Consider the following 6,000-nt stretch of genomic DNA (forward strand, 5'->3'; position numbering starts at 1 on the left):
AGATAGCCTTAGGAATGGAAACGAGTGCAAACAGAATCACCAGGATTAGAAACTGTTCACAGACTTCTCCTAAACCAGAGCTGCTATTCACAGTTCTCTTGCAGGCACTTAGAGGTGGCTTTGCAGTATCATTCAACATTGCCACATTTCTCCTGTGTGTTGGGGGAAGACCCCAGAGTGAACTCTTAAGGATATGAGCATTCAAATCTGACACATTCATGATTTTATTGGAAAACTGAATGGGAAATGTTCCTCCATCTCATTGCCCAGTGTGTCAATAATGTTTTATGACAGGAGACTGACTTAGCAGAAACTGGCATTATTCAGCAAGGGGAGGGATGGTTACAGGGGAATGTGAAGAAAGGCACACACAGGAAGACAGGAGGTGAAAACACCTAAGCTATATTTGGGGAAGAGTGGAAGTGATGGTTTGAGAAATTGTGCTGGCATGCTGTCTGCTTTCAAAGGCAGGGCTGAACAGCAGTATTTCAGTCTTGCCTCACTGGAACAGAGTCCAGGGACAGCACTGAAATAACATGCTTAAGGCATTAGCAGATTCTGGGATACAAACAGGGGTGGCTATGTGCACACTCATAATTGTATATGCATGCACACACACACAGAGCATTTTTAGGAGAGACTTCAGGCACAGATTGCTTATTTGGTAGAACAGAGGAGGTTCTTTTAAAGCTTAAGGCAAGCCCTGTGCAGAGTTCTGGTTTTGCAGTGGACATCATGTTCCTTTGCAGGTCAGCTGGATAAAAGAGATGAAGAAATAAGGGTCATAGACATCACACTGGCCAGTCCAGGTAAAGCCAGCCAGGTCATGGCATGTATTCTTAAGGAAACACTAATGAAAAAGAAAAAATAATCCTGATTTGGATGTTTGGGGCTGGGACAAAACAGCCTAGAAGTCTTGTGTCATGATGCTTCAATGCCTATCAGATGTGACTTTTACTGCACAGAGTGAACCTGATGTATTCACTCCCGGTTTCTGCACCTTTAATTTGCTTGACCAGCCTTATTAGCCTTATTTGTACTGATAAATCTTTGTCATAAATTAAACAGAGACCTACAACGATGTATTGGTAAGCTAAAACCAAGCAGATTAGCAGGAGAAAAAGAAACAAACCTGTTTTCTGTGCAGGTGTTGTAACTGGTGGACAAAAAGGCTACAACCAGCCCTGACCTTCCAGGTTTCTAAAGAGAGCACACGTGCCAAAGGAAATGCAGCAGAATGCTTTTGTGCCTAACATGAGGGACTATGCAAGGATTTCCTTACAAAACTTCAAGAGTTAATAGAGTTGCATAATCCTCTGTAATAAGAAAATTCAGTAAAGATGGAGTATTCATCCAGGAGGAATCTGCAAGCACATCCCCAGAAAGTGAATGTCTCCTTTCTGTCTGTGAGGAAGATCCTGCATGGCTGGAAAACGCCTCCTCTTTTATCCAGCCATCACTGTGGCCGTTTGATTATGCTGCCACAATACCTGGCACGCAGCATTTGCACAGCTCTGCAGGCTGGTGAAGCACTGCTCTGTACAAGGTAAATGGTAGGATTGTAGCCATCAGAAAAAGGGAAATGCAGACATACACTGGGTAAATGATTTGTCCAAGGCCGTGCAGGAAGCTGGGGAGAGAGGATACGGCAGGAGGGATGAGGGGGGAGAAACCTGTGATGACACTACACACACACACAACACAACAGATCTCTGATTTCAAACATCTTTGGCATTTAGCACAAACTTCAGGTCATTTAATGCTGCTGCTTCTCTCTTTAGGAGTGATATTATCTGGAAGGAAGCAATGGCAAAGATAAGGAAAGCCTGAATTCTGTTAAAATTATTTTTGCCACAGATAATTTGTTGGTATTGTATTTTTCAAAGTACTGATTATTTTCAGTCCATTCCAGGAAAAATAATAATGAATAATAATGGATTAATTATGTTCTTATGGAATAAAGTGGCTTCCTTATCCACTTAGCAAGGTGCTTGGGCATTGCACAGACAATTACAAATAAAGTGCAGCAGTAGTAATTAAAATAAGCATGCATTATAAATCCACAACAAAATGCAAATGAGTCAAGCCTCAGGATTTAATGGAAAGGTCTAATACGACATGATTTAATTTTAAATTTCTTTAGGTATTTAACTCAGAGTAAAATTAATCCATAAATAAAGGTATACTAAGAAGCATACATGATAGGGAAGGTAGTAAGCGTTTCAACTGCAGAAAAATTTGCACTGCAGAATGTTCTTGTAACATTTTCTGAGAGGTCCTAATCTCGCTGTAATTTTCAACAGCTCACTGAAACCTGATGCAAGCAAATCACTCCAGCCTCTTTGACAGGTAGAGACTTCCCATGTTTTTCCATTTGAAATTCTGTTTGAGGCATTCCCTTCTCAGTTACACTCTATCTCTTCTTGGACAGGAGGTCATCACAGCAAACCCAGGCAGTCTTTTCCTCATTTCTTGCATTTGATCCCAATTTCCTCCACCTTCCGTGCCTTAACCTTGCAAGGTTAACAACTTCCCCCTGGTAATTCAGTATCCAAAGTGCTTCCAGTTGGAGAAGCAGGGCATATAGCTTAGGTTCCCAGCTATGATTCTGTGGACTTATAAGCTTATGATAAGAATTTTATACTTCTATAAGACCTGCATTTCTGCATATTGTCTTTGTTTGAGGAGAAAGAGAATTTAGGAAGGTGTGTACAAGGACATGGAATACAACAAAGATTATTTGTGTTTAAGACCAAGTCCTTGATCCTTAAGGAAGGACACATTGAATGTTGTCCAACTCACCTTAATTGATCTAACATTTTCTCCCCTTCTTCCTGTCAGAAAGGTAAGTGAAATCCCCACAGCTGATATTTCCCATCTGATCTAAGTTCTTAAGGAGAACACACAAGGAAGCATAGCACAAACCATATAAAACCCTACAGAACTACAGTAAAAGATGGGAGGTAAGAGATGCAAGAATCATGGTCCTGTATTTCCATCTTTTATTCTGATTTCTGGGGGAAGATGGAGGCATTTTCAGTCTCACCTGGAAGTTAGCAGCTGCTCAAGTAAAGCTTCTCATAACTGCTTGCAAACAGGCTGCAGACCAAAAAGAATTCTGCAGGAATTAGATTAATAATCTCGAAATAGAGGATAGAATCAAGAAAATAATAATGTTCTCATGCATAATTTATAGCAGAGGAAAAAAACCAAAAAGCTTCTCCTGAATGCTTCTTTCACTCAGGCTTTTTTCACTTGAGGCTGCATCCAAAACTGTTCAGATCAATGAGATGTTTCACCATCCTGAGTCCAAGCCAAGTCACTATCTGCTGACACCCATTAAACAGATGGATAAAATGAAGCTAACACAAGAGAAGAGTGCTGCCCACAGTCACACAGGGCACTGCTCAGTGCCTGTAATTAGAAAACATTGGAATCAACAGCAGTGGTTCCTCTGCTTCCAGTGAACACTGAAAAAGTGTTCTTTGGGTTCTCTGGCACTCTCTAGTCCAGCACCTAAAAGCCAGGTGTTGTGGTCTGCAGTCCTGGCATCTGCAGCAAGGTGAAACCTCTCTCTCTCTCTTGTGTTGTGGCTGTTGAATTGTTAATTCATATTGATACCATAATACCATAAGCAGTGGGAAACATCTCAATTTATAAATTAAACATAAAGAGTTGAGATGTAGTAAGGGCAAATACTTTGGTTTCTTTCAGTTTTGGTTGGGTTTTTTTCCTCTTCAGTTGAGTACAGCTAAACTGCAATGCAAGTATTCAAAACAGCTGCTCATCAGGAGAAGGTACAAATTCAGGATTGTAGCCTTAGTTGAGATGTGTGGTTTTGACACATTTTAAAATCTTGACTGTGTTTGAACTGTGCTACTGCAGCCCTCTGTTATTTACTTCAAATTAAAAGGAATCAAGGTCTCTCTTCAGACCGCACTTCCCCTTTTCATGTTGCTAAATGTTACATTATCTTCTGCCTTTTTCATGAAATTAAGCTTTGACCACTTAATTGATTAATTCTAGAGAGCAAAAACCACACAGAGACATTTTCTTCAGAGTCAGTCAGGTTTTTGTTTGAGCTGACAGTTGTTCAGTCTTTTGTAAATACTGCAGTAAAATTAAAAAAAAAAACCAAAAACCAACCTGAATATGAGCTTGATTCTCCCAATATTATCTGACTGGCTCCTCCAAATTTCAGAGGGGACAAGTTCATGTGATCTGACCTTGCTTAAGATACACAGTGGAAAAAAAATATAAAAAAGAAAAAGAAATGGAATAATCTTAAGTGTAATTCATACTCCAACTAGAAGTTTTTCTGTAATGGTGGAAATCAAATGCTGTCACGAGAACAGCAAACATCATGAACAGGATGCATTTCAGCTCAGGCTACAATACAGCATTTGTCCCTACCACATTTCAACTCTTTATGTTGGTATATAGAAGACATTTTCCCTTTGCTTCTAATTCTGTGCTATCAGTATAACTTAACACTTCAACAGCCTCAACACAAGAAAGTTCACCTTGTTGAAGAATTCAGCTTAGAGAAGGTAAGACTGCAGACCACAACACCTGGCTTTTAGCTGCAGGGCTAAAGGAGAAGATACCAGGGGACTCTTCCTACCTTTACCCAATCCTCATGTGAAGCACAAAGAGCCCTTTCTGATCACAGAGCCTCAGTGCAGTCCTGTTCACCTTGACAGTGGGGCTTGTTTGGTCTGTGCTCAGGTTTCATGACAGGGGAAAGCAGACGCTGACTTCTCAGGGAAATTAAAGCCAGGACAAATCAATAGAGCATCTGGCCTGATGTGCTACATACTGTATAACCTCATGCAGCTTGGAACATGAGTTTAAGAAAAATGTATCTCCAGAAATGCTTCTGGTACTACTGGAAAGATAGTAAAAGGTAGAGAATTTGTCTCATTCCATGATGTTTTGTCACTGTGGTTTATCTCTGTCATAGTTGACAAGTTGGAATATTTTTCTTATATTTCGTTATCCTTTTTATTTTCCAGACATGAGTAATTATGCCATTCTCTATCAGGGTAAAGAGCTCCTTAGTCCTAAAATTTGTTCTCTTCTTGAAGGTGACTGATCAAATCACCTGATGATATTATTTTTAACAAGATAAATGGACTGATCTCTTTAAATGATGTAATTTTCTAAAAGCTCGAGTCTTTGGGGTTTTTTGGCTTTTGAGGTAATCTCTCAGACTTCCTGCTATGCAGCATGGTCTAACCAGAGGCAGCCCAAATGTTTGCTGAAGGGGTCGCTGCTGAGATGAGCTCCTGTCTCTTGTTGCTCATTATTTATGGGGTCAGGCTTTTGCTCAGGTCAGCTTTTGTCTTCAAATCTGCTCGTAGACAGGATCCCTTCTGCTCAGACAGGCTGTCTTGTGACAAGTATTTCTCTGTTCTATTTTGGTGTCTGAAAGAATTTCAAGGAGCATATGAACAGGCAAAACTCAAAACTGAAAGAACTTGCTCCAGACTTTTCTTTGAGGAACACTGCAGAATTGTTTCAGAGATTCACCACCAGAGATTCATTCCACAGTGTAGAACCTGTGCCTCATGCAGAGGACACAAAATGCCCCTCTGTTTTGGGAGACCCATAAAGACTAGGTCAAATGGTGACAGATCACAGGTCTGGCTTTTGTGTTGCATGAATTAGCTTAAAGTGAGGCTAAGCTCTGGTGCAAACCATTCAGTCTTGTGAATTTCTTCACAACTGATGGGATTTTGGCAATGGTTGAAGCCAATCTGGTGATAAGGCAAGCAGCTGAAAACTCACAATATTTACCTTGTCCAGAAAGAAATTCCCCACTGATGTTCTGGCTACCTTATTTGTACACCGCTCAAGTAAGAGCAGCCTAGCAGATCTTTTCAGATAGTGAGCAGAAGTATCTTCTAAAAACAGCACTACACTCATTTTTAAAGGATGAAATAAAGAAAACAATCCCCACAGCTCACAGCAGCACTGCTTTGTGGTTCCATCCATTGC

The sequence above is a fragment of the Agelaius tricolor genome, unplaced genomic scaffold, assembly GCF_023055355.1.
Source record: "Agelaius tricolor isolate 1412-34295 unplaced genomic scaffold, bAgeTri1.0.p SCAF_3, whole genome shotgun sequence".
Classification (NCBI taxonomy): domain Eukaryota; kingdom Metazoa; phylum Chordata; class Aves; order Passeriformes; family Icteridae; genus Agelaius; species Agelaius tricolor.